This window comes from Helianthus annuus, chromosome 15 (genome assembly GCF_002127325.2).
Source record: "Helianthus annuus cultivar XRQ/B chromosome 15, HanXRQr2.0-SUNRISE, whole genome shotgun sequence".
Taxonomy (NCBI): Eukaryota; Viridiplantae; Streptophyta; class Magnoliopsida; order Asterales; family Asteraceae; genus Helianthus; species Helianthus annuus.
The window spans coordinates 50263829-50282048 of NC_035447.2; the positions used below are offsets into that span (position 1 = coordinate 50263829).

The 18220-nt window shown below is 35.8% G+C and overlaps 1 long non-coding RNA gene across 1 annotated transcript; it reads left to right on the forward strand.

Moving 5' to 3' along the window:
* Window positions 1–4921: 4921 nt before the first annotated feature.
* On the forward strand, window positions 4922–8331 carry LOC110911553. The gene is made up of 5 exons (XR_002577021.2): window positions 4922–5229; window positions 5351–5672; window positions 6261–6330; window positions 6672–6803; window positions 8128–8331. It is a non-coding gene; the product is annotated as an uncharacterized LOC110911553 (long non-coding RNA).
* The last annotated feature ends 9889 nt before the right edge of the window (window positions 8332–18220 follow it).

An 18220-nucleotide genomic window follows, 5' to 3' on the forward strand; every position in this document is an offset into this window, starting at 1 on the left:
ACTGGCCCGATGGATATTTTCTGCAGTAGGAAACACATGGTAAGAATCTGAATTGGACCTTAAAAATGTGTTTATGTAGTGTATTATACGTTATAAGTTTTGAACATCTCTTGTCGATGGTGTTTCGGTTTGTAGGGATATTTTGTTCAATGACAACGATAACGTGTCTGTGATGAGGGCGCCTTTTGAGTCGATGATTCCTGGTGTAACTGTGCACATGAATGTCATCAGTGCTAGTGCCTGGGCCGCATTGTTGAACTATGAAGAAAAAAAGAGGAGGATTGGGACAACCCCAAGATTATTCTGCAACGTAGGAATGTTGGTAAGTTTAATTTCTGGATATTATTAAGTGAAAACAGACCGTAATATGTGAGCATAGTAAATAACACCATGTATATTTTGTGTCTCCATAAATAACACCATAGGACTGTAAAATATAATATCATTGTTTAATTATGTCTGCTTAAATAACACCATAGTTTGATTACTGAAAACCTTCACAATTTGGTTTTTGTTTACCTAAAAAAACACTACAGCTCGAAAAGCAGACCGTATCATGTGAGCATAGTTAATGACACCATGTATTATTTATGACTGCTTAAATAACACCATAGGACTGGAAATAATAACACTATAGCTTAATTGTGTATTACTTAAATAACACCATAAATATGCTTGTGAATTCTTAACTTAACACCATAATTTGTTCTTTTGTTTACATGAAAAACACCACAGCTGGAAAACGATTTCGCGTTGTCTGATCATGACCGATTAGCAGAATTTACGACAAACATGAATGCTGTGCTGGCTTCAACAGAACCAAAAGTATTTAAAGGCAACTTCGAGATGGTGTTTATACCTATGTTGACCGGGCAACATTACTATCTGCTGTTTTTCAACTTGAGAACAAGAGATGTCTTTATTATTGACAACGTAGAAGGTGATGCGGGCTTAGAAAGATATCACGGAAATGTGGAGAAGATGGTAAGTTTTTGAATGTTTATATTTATGTGGCTACCGTAACAAAAAAAAATTATTTCTTAACATCAAAAATGTCTAACTGCTGATAAGTACATTTTATCGGTATCTAAAACCGATGCATCCTAAAATCGCCTCACAGATAAGGAATACACAACCAGTTCGACTGGAATTGCCATGGCAAACACTTTACAATGGCCAAGTGGAACACGGAACGAGGCCAAGTGGAACGAGAAGTACAAGAATACGCACTTTTGGACGAGGATGATAGGGTGAGAATGGAAGACAATGCTATTGATCGGATTGCTGAAAGGTTGGGAGCTGCCGTGTAGGTGGACAGCGGAACAAAGTTAAACTTTTTGTTAATATACAAACATTTTGGGTCATATAGATTATATGATGTGTTAGCGTTTTGGCTAAGTTGTGATTATGGTGTAATTTGACTATGTAAAGCCTGATTACAATCGTAAGCTGTTTCTGTTTTACACCTTTTTATTCAGGTGTTTTAATGAATTTATATTGCGATTTCCCACACAAAAAGAACGCGTATTGAGCAGATGGTTTTTTACAAAGTAAATGATGTTCATGTTAATGATGTATAAAAAACATACCAACTCCTTTGCACAATTAAGACACAATAGGCAAGTAAATAACACAATAAAGCTACACATACATAAATAAACAACATGAACATATGAACACCATTAATAACACCCATAACAAAAAATAACACCACAGGTTTTGAGAATAAAAAAAATAATTTCTGTACAGATAAATAACACCATTAACAACAAATAACACCCTGAACAAGAAATAATACCACTGGATAACAATAAATTTCCGAGGGAGGACAAATAACACTATTCAACTTGCAACATACATAATAAAAACACCCTGAACAACAAATAACACCATTGGTTAACAAAAACCAAACATATTTAACAGAAACAATATATAAAACATTGTCACCGGTAATATTAAATTCGAACAAAAGCAAACAAAATAAGACCATGAGTGTATGCAAATCTGAAAAACAATAAAAAACCTAACAATGTACCAAACAAGAAGAAAGTACGTTAAAAATAGCGAAATTTTTTGACATCTCTAAATAACTTACTACTCATCTTCCCCATCCTCCTCGTCTAATGCATCCTCATCTTGTTCACCCATATCTTCTTCAACTTCCACCCATTCATCTTCCTCCTCGTCAACTTCATCAGCTTCTTCACCGTCATCCTCGGCCATAGCTTGTTCTTTAGTCCAGGTAGGGTTTTTGCAAGTACGTCTGTTATGCCCGTATCTAAAACAGTTTTGACACTGACGACTCTTTTTACCCAACTGACTTAATGCAATTTCACGTTTGGACTTCATCTATTTAGGCTTACCCATACCTTTGAATCTTGTTCCATTGGGAACACGAACGGTTGCATCAGATGGTTTTGTGTTACCAGTAATTTCGGCAAACCTTTCACGACGGCTCTTAGGTGGAGCATTACCGACCGACTCATCCGCAGTTTTAAAATAATTAACAACATGATCCCTGAACGAGCATAGCGCATCAAACTTGGTGAATGTTCACTCAACAGTTGGAATGTTCACTCGTCAGCAAGATTGTTCACTCAACAGTTGGAACGTTCACTCATCAACAAGAATGTTCACTCAACAGTTGAAATATTCACTCATGAGCAAGAACGTTCACTCAAAGTATGTGTGGGAAAGAAATAAATTTGGAGATATGTATGTGTATAGATCTACCTACATGTTAATGATAGAATCCATAGGTAAGCATGAATAGAAATGAACATGCACGTAAGTTTGTACGTATGAGACTTATTTATATGGATGTTTGTGACTAGGATATGTTAGTAAAATTATATGGGAATGTAAGTGGTATGTAAGAGCTGGTACATATAAATGTGTGCGTGTATGAATGTGTGTGTATATATGTAGGTGTATATGTTTGTGTACATGTATGATTTATGAATGTATGCATGTATGGAAGTAATATGTTATGAATGCACGTAGAAATTAGTATACATATATCAATGTGAGATGTTATAAATGTGTGAAGGAATGGTTTCACTATGTTTGGGCATTGATGTTTGCTAATGGTGTGCCTTGAAGTTGAATTGTAATGCAGGTAAAAGAACATCGGGTTCATGAGGTATCGAAGTCGAACTCGGAATGAGAAAATACGAGAGGATAGTTGAATGAATCAAAGTTTATATTGTTGAATGATATTTAATATTAAATTACCTGAGAATAATGTTGTATGATGTTGTTAACGACTAATGGTTAAGTTGTATGTGATATCCACAGGTACCACACAGATTTCTTCTACCACAAACGAAGAGAAGCGGACATAGATCAAGTCAAGAGCAAGGATTGTACGGAAAAGAACGGTCACATAGCTTTAATTATGTAACGCCTTAAAGTGTTAATCGAAAGTAAATGTTGTATATTTCTTTTAGTTAACGTTTGTCATTCCGTATTTGAGCCTTCATGTAAGAAATGTGTCTAATAGAGAAAGAATTTTTAAGGCTCTTTTTCCGCTGCGTCGTTTCTAAGTTATTACGTGTGAGGGCGTTTCAAGTTGGTATCAGAGCCCTGGTTTGAGGGAAATCAAGTATGAGGAGGCAAATAATTGAACTCAAACCTGCGTGCTCTTGTGACAAGGATCCCGTACAATCCGAGACTCGATCAAGATCTAAGGGTAGAAGCAAAGGTAAGTATGTACTTAAGTATGTAGTTGAAGGAAACTAACAATATGTTATGTGTAAGGTAAGCATAATATGCTTGGGGAGGATAATTCGCGAAAGTGGTCTAGGGCCGGCACCAAGGCATGCAATAAGACAAATTGACCCAGGTACATAAAATTTAACATGTGGGTGTGTGTAATGGTAAAGTCTATCAAGTGAAGGAAAGATTTTAAATGAAATATAATACTAGAATGGTAATGAAGTTTTTAAAATGTTATACGTGCTTAATTCTTCGGACATAAGGTGACGTTTACACGAAGACACGAAACTAGTATGTGGATTGTGTACCTGGCCATTACACAAGAAACATATGACGTTCGTGAGACCGTGATAATTTTTACAGGTATGTCCGTTAGAATTAGGAATTAGGTGGACGTGAGGGTGAAGGGAAATGTAGGACTTTCAGGATTTTGAAAGTACCAAATACACATGAGAAGTATGAATAATATGTTAGAATCCGCAAGACGGTTTCGAAACATGAATGGAATGGAAGCATGAATGATATGTTAGAATCTGCGAGACGGATTCGAAGTATGAAATGGGTGAAAGAATGAATGATATTCTAGAAACCGCGCGACGGATTCGAAGCATAGAAGGGAACGAATGATAAGAATAAAAAGTTTGAATGTGTAAGTAATTACAGATTAAGCTAGTAAATGTTCTTTAAAAAGCGGATATTATCCAAGTTACGTCTTAAATTTATATCTATAGTATATATAATGCATATCTGAAGGGCAGAAATGGTCATTTGCTATTTACAACTTATAAAGCTTAAGGTACAAGCATATAATACATGACAAAAATAATTAAAGAGAAACCTAAATCTTTCCGATGATAAACAAGCGCGGCCAACAATAACCCAAATTTTCATTTCAAATTTCAAATGGAGAGCCCTTTTTCATTTTCGTTCTCTCTCTCCCTCAAAGATCTGTCAACCATCCAGATCCAAATCCACATCTTAAAGAAACTTCCGGTTGCCCTAACGCTATGTTCCCGAGTTTCATTAAATGAGAGAAAAGAAAAGATTTGGAAGGAAATAATTTTTAGTTGTGTTCCAGAGTTTCATTAAAGGAGAGAAAAGAAGAAAAAATGAGATATTTTTTTGTCTAACATTAATCTTTCCGATTTGAAAAGAACCGGAGAGAAAAGAAAAAAAAAATTGAAAGAAGCATTTCTTTTTCTCAATTTGATTTAACTCGGGAACACAGTGGCATCCGCAGCTCCAAACCCACTTCCAGATTCCTCCTTTTTCTCCTCCACCGGCGCCGGAGCCTCCACCTTCTTCTCCTCCACCGGCGGCGCCACCTCTTCAGCTTTCTTCTCCTCGGTCACCGTCGGTGGTGCAACGGCAGTGGTACCGGACTTCTCATACTGGTGAAGATAATCATCTGCTTGTTTCAAATACGACCCTACCCTTGATTCTCATCAAACTTACCGTACTGCTTGTTTCAAAGAAGCTTTTACAAGTTTTGGCTTTGATACTGCCTTTAAGGTAATTTCATTTTTTGCTCCTTATTTTGAGTTAAAAGTGTTAATGAACTTGATAACTTGTGCAGATCTAAGAATCTTGATTTACAGATTGCAATCTCAACCATGTTAAATGTATTTTGTAGATTATGAGTGGATTTGTCATTTATAATGCTCCATCCTATGAATCCCCCCGATACTCATCCCCAGAAACCCCTTATCTGCTTTTGTTTCATTGGAGAGAGAACGAGAAAAGTGAGAGAGTGAGAAGGAGAGAGACTGAGAAGGAGAGCAGGATAGAGAAGGGGGTAGGAGATTTAATGGTGTCACTGATTTCTCCATCAAATCCGGTTTTTAGGGTTTTGCCAGACCTAAATTATGCTCCCACATCCCAGGCAGCGCCGACGTCAAGAAATAGTCCGATGATATTGATGATGGATTGTTTTGAAGGCTAAACAGCTCAAAAAGGTAACGGTTGTAAGATTGCTGATTTTGATAACGCGAGTTTTTTTTCCTATAGCTTGTTTTATTCATCGATGTTGTCTATGTTTTATGTTTTCAGGCTGTTTAATTTGTTTTTTTTTTTTGTCACCTGAAACCCTAATTCATTCATTGGAGGAAGTAAGTGACCCTGCTTTTTTACCGTTCTGGTTGGTTGTTTATTAGTTCTCAGTTTGAGTTAATTTGTTGTATTTTTTATTGGGTTATGGGTCAAAGAATGCAAATCAATGTTAACCCTGGTGAAATTTTAACATAGACAAAGTACAATTGACAAACTAGATAAAAGTTGTAATATTTTGGAGTTGATGAATATTATGTAGTAGCTACGGTTCTAGATTATAAATTTCATTGTTCATTTGCTCCATTTAGTTACTTAAAATTTAGAAATGACCGCAGCTCTAACATAGAAAAAGTGAAAAATCATAATTAAAATATATGGGTGATGATGTACTTTAATCAGACTCAAGGAGATTTCAGTTGTGTTCTATTAATGCTGACAAAATCCCATTTGAAATATTGATCCATCACTTCTGACACGTTCTTTCTTTATCACAGACGGTAGGTGTTGTGTCTGAAGGTGGTAGGGGCCTGAGCATTTGGGATGTTTTCCGCCTCACAAATCCAGGTTTGTCTTCTTCACCATGAGCACATACAGTAAGATGTGTTAAATAGGTAGTGTTTGCCGGTTGACGGCTCCAACCCGACACTAACCTGAACACGACACGAACCGGATAATTGTGAGACACGCGAACCCAAACATGGCATAAGGTGACCCGTTTAAACTGATTTTCAATATTTTTTGTTTGCATTTAGATAGTCAAGTTATAAACTTATAACCAAAAATACAAAGGTGTATAAAACAACCCCAATCATTTTTTGACCCATTCCAAACTCAAACACATCCCCCTTGCCATGATATAGAAAATGAGTTGGATTATGACCAGTCAATTTGGTTTTTTAATTCAGGTTGAACTGCCCAAGATATTCAAATTATGTGGCTCTCCCTCAGATGTGTCTTTTCTCAAATCTTGGTATCACCAGTCAGATGGTTAAAGCTACCCAAGAATCCATTCAAAATACTAAAGCGTTTGATATAAGGTAATTAGAAAAAAATGCTTTTTTTGGTGACTCAGCTTCTGGGCGCACATGTTCTTTTTCTATTTCGTGTTTTAAGTACCTTATATTAGAGAGTTTTAAGCATTAGTCTTTTTAAAACCTTGGTTTAAAAAACGGGAAGCGCACAAAAGCGATGAGCTTGGTTTAAAAAAGCAAGCTTTAAGCGAGCTTAAAGCGTGAGGCGATGAAGCGCTAGGGTTGTCGCTTTTTTTTTTGCTCTGAGGCGACAAATCACGTGAAGCGTTTTGAAGCGCGCTTTAAGCCCGAAGCGCCATTGGTTTGAGGCGACGCTTCAGCCCAATCAGGTCAGATTTGGGTTTTTTATTTAGGTCCAATGGTCTCTAATAGGGTTTAACTGAGGCCCGCTACTTCTTTACCCTAAAAAAAGAACGTTAGTAAACATCTTCAGCCGTTCCCTCCCTCTTCTCTATCAAATTTCATACTTTCTCCAATAATTTGACTTTAATTTATGTTTTATGTTAGGAATCATATGTTTACTTTCTATTTCTAGTATTAGGGAGGGGGTATTTGTAACTTTCTCTCTTATAAATAAGTATGGAATAGTTAGTAGTGAGGAGGGGAGTTTGTTATTCGGTTAGGGCTCCATTGTGGAGAGGAGGCTCCCTTGTGGAGAAGGGCTTAGCCCGGGATCACTTCGGTGATTGTTTATCTTCGATTTGTATTTCAGTTCAATCAATCACAATTATCATATATCGATTCCTATCATTTTAACTATGTTTTTATGTGTTAAGTATGTTTTTTTAATCATGTTTTTGTGTTTATTATTGATTAACAAGTAAAATATGTCATATTGATGTGTACAAATACTTTTTTTATTTTTTTTAATTTCGAGCGCTTCGTATACGTGAAGCTCTCGCTTCGTGCTTGAAGCTTCGCTTAAAGCTTTTGGAACCAAAACGCTTCGGAGCGCCTCGCGCTTTTTTTAAACCAAGGCGATGAGTTCTAAAACCGATTTTTAAAAAGCGAAGCGCAAGAGCGGTGAGCTTTTCGTATGCAAAATAATGAGTAGGATATGCTTACAAAAACAATATTAATAAGTTATTAATCCAAATCTTTGAATTAAACAACTTAAAGGTTTTTCACATAAAAAATAGAGTTGAGCTACTTTCAATGTGTTTAATACTTTCAACCCATTTGACCCACGTGCAAGGCAGTTTCAGTTTAGAAAATAACAAGAATTATGGCGTTAAAAATATCGATTTTTGTTAAATTTAAAAGTGTAAGGCTACATTTGTTACAAATAAAAGGTTTTTAAGAGTTATAATGTTGCTTTGAATGTAAACAGACCATTTTGGGCAGGAGCATCAGCAAATGCAGTGACCGTGGAGTGTCGATGATGATTTGGGTTACGGATTGGGTGTTTAGCGGTGGTATTATGACAACGACCGAACATTAGTTTTTCGGGTAATGACTCCAAGAGATCAAGTTCTGCATAACTAGATGCGAGCATAGATAAGAATATGAGGATCGAGGTTACCCAAAAAAAAAAGAATATGAGGATCGAGGCTGATGAGGATATTAAAGACACGGCGTCAGAGATCACAAAAATAAGGAGGGATGGTTCACTGCGGAAAAAAAGGAATCCCGGTGTTCTGTTTGTATCCACCTGGAAGCGTAAAAGCCGCTGGAAATACAATGGTGGCTATGAGGGTTGCAACTAGCATATAGTTTTTCATCCAACTCTCACCTTTGGTTACTAAAGCTGTATGTTTCTGGGAGAACAAGTCTTGTGGTGTTTCACCGGCTCCATTCTTCCTTCTTCTATATTGAGGTGGGATCATTTGTTCTACCTCCTGTAACATATATTCAGTCATTTTGATGGTTCAAAAACAATTTCCTCTATCAGTCAAAGTGGTTTGGGTCAAAACAGAGCAATTGACCTAATAATCATAAACAAATAATGCACTAAATGTGATTATGGAAAACATATAGTTAACTTAATTTTTAAAATAAAATAATTTTGAAGGTTGTATGCATTCACTTTGGCCTGCTTTAGACCACATTGCAAGCATTTTACCCGTTTCCTTTTTATCTTAAACATTTCTGAATTCCATTATTTTTTTTACATCCAAGTTGGTCTTATGTACATGAGAAAAAAGGTAAGATGATACTTAAGTTTGAGAAAAGGTACCTTGAACCATAATAATTCTTGTTGCATTTGTAAAGCAATTCCAGCCACATTTTGAAATTGATTTCCTTTAGCCTTCTTTGCAACCATATGCAACATGCTATTGCCTTTTTTTGTCTTTAACAAGAGTTGCTAAATATCTCATTGCACCAATCTCATGTAACAAATTATAGATCTTTGCATGACGGTGCTTGATCGCTAAGTGAAATATGGTTTTTCTTTTGTCATCTACTTTCCAAATGAGACCTGGTCACCAGGATATGATCGAATGAGCTCAACTATGAACTGCGTGTTGCCCATTTTAGCAGCAAGAAGTACTCGGGAAGGGTAGCCTTTTATTGTATGTCCCTCCTTTGTAGAAGTTGTAACAGACGGCCCTCAGATAATGTCATCAAACACTCCAAAAACTATTCTTAATAACTGTAGGGCTTCACTTTCTTATTCACCGCCCACCTTCACATTAAACACTCCAAAAACTGAAACAAAAACATAGAAGACCATCATATCAGTAAAATTAGCCTATGAAACTGGCTATAACTAGAAATAAGTATTAAATATTTTGTTTTGAACGTTGGGTATGCTACATGGAGCTTTGTACACTTAAAAGGTATTAGTTGAAGCTCTAATTATGAGTAAATTAATTTTTGAGTTCATGTGTTTTAGTGGTTAACCACTTGATTCCAAAATCAAAAAGTTTAACGCTCTGTGTTACTAACCGCTCACTTTATAACGTTTTGAGTCCAATTTTTAACACTTGTACTTTTGATTTTGGACTAAAGTGTTTAAAACCACTAAAATACACGAACTCAAAATGTTATAAAATGAGCAGTTAGGGACTTAGAGCTTAAACTTTTGGATTTTGGACTCAAGTGGTTAAAACCACAAAAACACAGGGACTCAAAAAGTACTCTCCAATTATCTATACGTGAAACTAAGCACTTTCTTCGCTTTCTTTGGCTTCATGCTACAATATCATACTGAGTCATGAAATGTATCACGAAGTGATTGATAAACTAACTATAAACAACCCCCATACATAGCCCTAAACTCACCAACCTAAATGATATATTTTTCACCGCATCGCGCGGGTAAATAACTAGTATATATATATATATGTGTGTGTGTGTGTGTGAAGGGGACCGCTAAAATGAGAACCAACTCCAGTTGTAAGAACCATGAGAACTACACCGTACGGGGCGAGTTGGATCAATTTTTTTTTCATAAACGTAGATGCGTGTATTATAAACACATTTGTAAAAAAAAATTCAAAAAAAATGTCGTGTGTGTAGTTTTGAGCACCACAAGTTTGTGTTTACGGGTATCGTAAATTTTATTTATACGGTACCCGTAAACACAAACTTGTGGTGCTCAAAACTACACACACGACATTTTTTTTTTATTTTTTTTTTTGAGTAAATTACAAGTTTTGTCCTTTATGTTTACACCAAATTGCAGGCGCTGTCCTTTAGCGCAAAAGTTGACAAGTTTTGTACTTAATGTTCCAAAATCTTGCACGTTACGTCCTTTAGACCAAACCCAGTTAATTTTTTTGGTTAAATCTAGTCACTCAAGGGCATTTTTGTCTTTTTACCTATATATTTAATATTATTATTATTATTACAAAAATACTATTATTATTACTATTATATTTATATATAAATCATACATACATCAGATTCTCCTCTCACTCTCTCTCTCTCTCTCTCTGCAACACTCTCTAGCTCTCTGCTTCTCTATCTCTACCACCGTCAACCACCACCTCAGCCACTATCCACAACTGTAACCACCATCCCCACCGGCCAACCCTGCAACCACCATCCACCACCCCACTCTATCTTTCTCTCTCTATATACCCAACCATCACCGGCGCCACCAGCCACCATCGCCCCCACCTACCACCGCCACTTCAACACCACCACCATATGCTGCCACAACCACCACCATTTTCACCTCCTCCCCTATAATTTACTCTAGATAAAAATACCAAATCGACAGGAACAAGAGGGCTAGGTACTACCTAATTGATTCTGGGAACAAAGGGAACAACCTTGCTTCTATCGATGTTGATAAAAATACCAAATCGACAGGAACAAGAGGGCAAAGTATAGCCAAAGCCCCAAAATTGTTCAAGATGGGGTCATGGGAATTGATAGCGAAGATAAAGGCGAGCAATGATTAAATCTGAAGTAACAACCCAATGTTAGTTCGAATCCAAGCAGCAATGCATTTTATTTTTTTCATTTTTTTAATTGGCCAGCCCCCAATGTTGGTTCGAATCCAAGCAACAGTGGGGAATCTTTATTTTCCTTCATGTTTGATGCCCAGTTTGGATATGAAATTTGGATATGAAATTAGAGAGAGAGTGTGTAGACATAAGTAATTTATTGGTTGGACATTGTGAATGATGATGTCTTGTGTTCTGTGTGCATCAGTTTTTTGTGTGATGATGATGAGGGTGGTGGCTTGTGGTGGTTGTTAGCACTAGGGAGAGAGGGACTTCAACTTGGTTACTGGTTATGTTAAAGAGAGAGAGAAGAAGAGATAGATGAGATATTATATATATATTTTATTTTTAATTTATTGCAAACTAGTCCCTAAACATATGTTTTTTTACACAATAGTCCCTGAAGAGATGAAATGACAACAATACCCTCATGTGCATTGCACATGACCAGATTTAACTAAAAAATCTAACTGAGTTTGGCCTAAAGGACAAAACGTGCAAGATTTTGAAAACACAAAGGACACCGCCTGTCAAGTTTTGGTTTAAAGGACAGCGCCTGCAATTTGGGACATACATAAAGGACAAAACTTGTAATTTACTCTTTTTTTTACAAATGTGTTTATAATACACGCATCTACGTTTATGAAAAAAAAAATTGGTCCAACTCGCCCCTGATCAAAAAGTTCTCATGGTTCTTACAACTGGAGGTGGTTCTCATTTTAGTGGTCCCCTATATGTGAATATGTATATAAATACATAAATATGTTTGTATGTAAGAACGGATAAAGGGACGGATGAGTCATGTGGATCAAATGGTAATCGCCATTTAAACCTTGTACTTAATGTTTTGTTTTGACAAGTTTTATGCTTATAGGTAAGCGTAATGAATGGGCATGCATTGCCACAAATTAGAAAGAAATAACCAACACAAGGTATGGATAATGAGTAAGTGGTTTTAACCTTCGCCAGGTATGTATGAAAGATTATGCTTTCGGCAATAGCTTATGGCTCGATTAGAGAAGGATTCGATCATAAAAGAATAAAAAGAATGATAGGAAGGTAATATGTGTAGACAAATACAGACCTAATACAAGAAAGTAACATGTAAGAATGAAAAGATTGAAATCCTTAAGTAAGTATACCATAGCGGTTAGGCGATGAAAATAGCATTGTCGGAACAACCATATCGCTTGACTAAGGAAATGCATATGTATGTGTAAGTGCATGAATGAACACGAAAAAGGTAAGTCATAGTTGATTAATAAAACGTGAATAAGAGTACATTAATAGTTTGACTTTCTATAAGTCCAAACGGAGTTGAGATTATTAACTAAAAAACAAATGATAGTAAAATAATATGAAAGGTTCGATTTATTAAACAAGCAAAAAACCGACGGAAGTTGTAGTAGCAAGGAAAGCATTAGTTGGGAAGAGTATTAAATAAGGTTATGCAATAGACATATTGGAAGTTCACTCATAAGAGAGTACTACGTAAGCAATGAAATGTATAATGTAGTATGCCTAGTAAGTTAAGGATTTATGGAAGAATATGGGTGAGTTAATACCAAAGGAATTGAATAACTGAATGAAAATGATATGTTAAGAAACGGTCATATGTGGGCCAGTTGTGAACGGGTCAAATAAATGAAAATGTTATGCTGAGAAATGGTCGTGTATTGACCCGTTAAGAATGGGTTGAGCGAACTAATGTTTTAAAAGGATTTAGAGAGGGCTAGTATGTAAACAAGTTAATTTGATAAACGCCATACTCGAGGAAATTTGAATAATATGTGCTAACCGTTAATGTTACAGATAAGAATGATGAAATTCTTGGCGTGATAAAAGAAGTGGAGCTGATGAAAGGATGTTCAAGAGCAGGAACTTAATACACAAATGAATGAAATAAATCTTGATACGGAAGGTACTTTAAAGAAGTGGGTTGACCCGGCTTACGGATCATTGAATTACTCAATGAAGACAAGGTTAGTAAAATGTTTAATTTTGGATTGAAGGATAAGAATCTGTAAATCATTTGTACATATGAATGAAATGAATGGTAGGACAAACAGGGTTATGATATGAAATAACTGACGAGCAATGGTCATTTTAGAAAGTATTTATGTCATTAAGAGGAGGATTTAAGGACCTTGAATGAAAACTTGGGACTAGTTGATTAATGCTCGTATGGTGCTCTTGCACGACATGTTGGGTTAGTATAATGAAGTATCGCGAAAGAATAAAAAAAATTAGGGTTAGACATAGAGTTGTAAGTAGTACAAGTGATGATAGAGATGTAGAGTAATAAGTAATCCTCATGACAAGTACGGATAATATGATATAAAATGAATGTTAGTAAAAAAATTGAGTATGTAAATGGCCCAAATTATTATGTGATAGCGAAAGAACCTAGAAAGAATGCTAGTTTCAAATTATAGATTATGGGATGTGCGACAAACATCAATTCCTCACATGTTATGTAAGTCGTCCAATGTAACCTGAATGAATGAATGAACGAAGAATAAAAACTAGACGGGTTAAACAAGAAGTGAAAGAGGTTTCGGGGACGAAACCTTCTTTAAGGGGGGTAGATTTGTAACACCCCAAAACTCGAATTATTAAATTCAATAGTAGGTTACCTTGTGTAATTAGATGAAGTACAATAACTAAGTTATTAATCCTAGTTAAATGTCTAATAAATAAGTAAATGAATGAAGTTTATGGCAATTATGATGGTATGTTAAACTTGAGGGACTTAGGGTGCCAAAATGGAAACTTAAATTATTAAAACAAAATATCACACACACACAAGGTGTGTGCGTGTGTGACTTCGATCGGGAGAAGGGGTGAGGGGTGAAAACCCTAACCCTCAAGAAACCATCAAAATTGAAAGGAGTTTCAGCCCAAATCTACTGCTTGAACAAGGATTCTCGATCACTCAGCTCTATAAACCACTTGGTAAGTTGTAAATTCTGATTTGGTGATTTTGTAAGAAGTGGGTTTTCGATCAATCCACGAATTAGTATGAAATTAAGCATTATTTTGTGATTAATTGAGTATCTCACCATGAGTGTACCATATGCTTGTTGAAATAATTAATGGAAGCCGAATGTGAAATGTGAATTAATATGGTTGTTCCCATGTATAATTTCATATGCTAACAAGAACATGAGTGTAATGAAACGAAAGTATGTGAGTAAATGTGTATGTGTGTATGATTATGTGATCTTGTGGTTGTAAGTACATTTGCATCATAAGTAAGAAATGTATATAGTGTCATATGTATAGCCTAATATGATGTCGCGAATATATGAGGTTAAGTCAAAAGTTTATACATTAAGCCGTTGACTTTTGAAAGTCAACTGCACATAAGGGGTATAGCTAGAATCTTGTCACAAATAGAAGATCTTAGAATGTTATATGGTATGTGTTAAATTAATATGTGTTATATGTGTTAACATGATGGATTGTATGAGTTTGAAAAGACGTGATTTTAGGTGTATGCCTTATGTTTGTTAGACTTGACTATGAAAGTCAAATGCGAGTTATGCATTCCACATGATCATTTATATGTAAAATCATGTATACTAACAAGGATGTGATTGCGGTGACACGAAAGCATTAGGTATCATGTGGAAATGGACTCAAGCAAGAAAGACTAACGGGTCAAGAGGAGACAAGGAAGCGAATGCGAAAACAGACGCTCAAGGTAAGTGAATTCTGACTCACTTATTAGCATGTATAGGGAGTTATTTAATGCTTATAAATGTGAGAAAGTCATGTATGATTAATTAATAAATGGAAATACTAAGGTAGGAATGATTCTCGGGTTCAGTAGCTAGTTACGTCGAAAATAAAATGGTGGAATCGAACGGGTCGAATAATGGCATGAAGGATCTTTAAGCCTTTTTCTTATAATTTAGCTTCTGATGTGATAGGATGGTGAACAAATCCGTAATTAAATTACGGACGCGCAGAAACAAGAATTACACAAAACGGACGCTTAGCTCAAAAGTTATGTAAGTTTCAAGTTGAGTTTTGGTTGAAAACATAGATGGGCAATTTATGCAGCAGCAAACGGAAGTATTCTGTCGAAAAAGGCCTGTCGCGCAACGCGACAGATGTCGCGCCCCGCGAGAGCCAGTTAGCTGGCAAATCTTTTTTTTTCTAGTTCGTTTCAGCAAGAATGTTCACTCAACAGTTGGAACGTTCACTCGTCAGCAAGAATGTTCACTCAACAGTTGGAACGTTCACTCGTCAGCAAGATTGTTCACTCAACAGTTGGAATGTTCACTCATTAGCAAGAATGTTCACTCAACAGTTGAAATGTTCACTCATGAGCAAGAACGTTCACTCAAAGTATGTGTGGGAAAGAAATAAGTTTGGAGATATGTATGTGTATAGATCTACCTACATGTTAGTGACAGAATCCATAGGTAAGCATGAATAGAAATGAACATGCACGTAAGTTTGTACGTATGAGACTTATTTATATGGATGTTTGTGACTAGGATATGTTAGTAAAATTATATGGGAATGTATGTGGTATATGTAAGAGCTTGTACATAAGTATTTGTGCATGTATGAATGTGTGCGTATATATGTAGGTGGTATATGTTTGTGTACATGTATGATTTATGAATGTATGCATGTATGGATGTAATATGTTATGAATGCACGTAGGAATTAGTATACATATATGAATGCGAGATGTTATAAATGTGTGAAGGAATGGTTTCATTATGTTTGGGCATTGATGTTTGCTAATGGTGTGCCTTAAAGTTGAATTGTAATGCAGGTAAAAGAACATCGGGTTCATGAGGTATCGAAGTCGAACTCGGAATGAGAAAATACGAGAGGATAGTTGAATGAATCAAAGTTTTTATTGTTGAATGATATTTGATATTAAATTACCTGAGAATAATGTTGTATGATGTTGTTAACGACTAATGGTTAAGTTGTATGTGATGTCCACAGGTACTACACGGATTTCTTCTACCACAAACGAAGAGAAGCGGACATAGATCGAGTCAAGAGCAAGGATTGTATGGAAAAGAACGGTCACATAGCTTTATTTATGTAACGCCTTAAAGTGTTAATCGAAAGTGAATGTTGTATATTTCTTTTAGTTAACGTTTGTCATTCCGTATTTGAGCCTTCATGTAAGAAATGTGTCTAATAGAGAAAGAAATTTTTAAGGCTCTTTTTCCGCTGCGTCGTTTTTAAATTATTACGTGTGAGGGCGTTTCACAAAGACCTGTGTATTAATAAATAAGCACAAATCCATTAGAACTATATGAGTGTTAATGTTTCATTTGGATTGTAAATATTTTATATATAAATATAACAAAAAAAAATTTCGGGCCCACAAAAATTTTGGGCCATGTTCGATGGTACACTCCGCACACCCTCTAAGAAGGCCATGAAGGACAGTTAAGAGTTCCTTTCTATTTTAAATGGGTAGTGTCTCTGGGTTGATAGGTGCAACCCAATCTAAACCTGGAAATTTTACATGAATCCAAAATGAGTTGAACTAAAAATCGTGGCATATATATGAACACGAACTGAATATTAATGAGTTGACCCGAACATGACACGTTCAACCTAATTATTTAAATTAATATCTTAAATTTATAATTTTAGTAAAATAACACAAATGTATATAAAAAATTACAATTTAATTATAGAATCTTATGTTACTTTCTCTTTTAATATATAATTATGTCATAAAATACATAACCAATTTAATTTATGACATAAAACATATTATAAGAAAATATAATATAATATAACACGTGTCAACCCTTCAACCTGCCCCCTTGACATTAACATGACCTGTTTAGCTAAACGGGTTCATGGGTTCAACCTGAAGCTGATCCAAACATGTTTATACTAAACTCAAACCCACAAATTTCATGTCATATTCGTATCGTATGTAAATTAACACCCCTACTAGAAATCCCTGGTATTAATAATCCATCTTTCATTTTCATAGTTCTTTTTTCTCAATATAATGTGTTGAAGTCTCTACTTTTATTTATCCTTCTTTTATTAGTCTCACCTATTTTCTTGTCCGCCTATCGTCTCTTCTAAGTTGGTTGGAAACATCAAAGGCGCCAATATTGGGTAGCATTTTCTTTCTAAGTTGTCATCAATAGAAATTTGACTATAGCAACAAAACAATCATCATTCATTGGTGATTACCGACGGTTAACAATTAAACAGAAAAAAAAAACAAGATGGGTGCGGCATGTGTCATTTGACGCACAAGAATGGACCACCTTTAGCGGCGACAGCTGTCGCCGGTATCGGTGGAAATTGTCGCCGGTATTGACCTTTAGCGGCGACACGTCGCCGGTAAATGGTCGCCGGTATTGGTCGGACGCTATTGGCCTCCTGTCGTCGCTAAAGGTCAACGTCGCCGGTATTGCTCTTAGACCTTTAGCGACGACACGTGTCGTCGCTAAAGGGTCGTCGGTATTGACCATGGCCGGTAAAGGTTGTAAGGCAATAGCGGCGACACGTGTCGCCGCTCAAAAGTCTTTTTTTTTTAATACAGCTGCTGTATATACAGCACCCAACCACTTTTTCGGCCGAAAAAACAGAACCTGCCTATTTCAAACAACGCAAACATACGCCATGGACATATACTAAAGGTAATATAATTAAAAACTACGTTTAAGTCGTACATTATAATCCTACAACGTTTAATTAAATCATACATTAAAAACAACAAGTCACTCGTCGTCGGATTCATTATCGAATAAGTTGTCAGAATCGTAGTCTTTTGACTTTCCTTTTCCTTTTCCTTGTGAAGCAAGATAGGAGTTAAGTTGGTTCAAAAAGGATGGGGTTTGGAACAAGCTGTTAACAAAATCCTACAATAATAGATATCAAAACGTATATTAGCATATTAATTAACGCTACCAACATATATTTAACAAGGAAACATGCGTTCGTTTGTTTTATAAATTGCGTAGTTTACCTCGGAAAAGGGTTCTTGCGTCCGAGCTTGCTAAGACGACATGT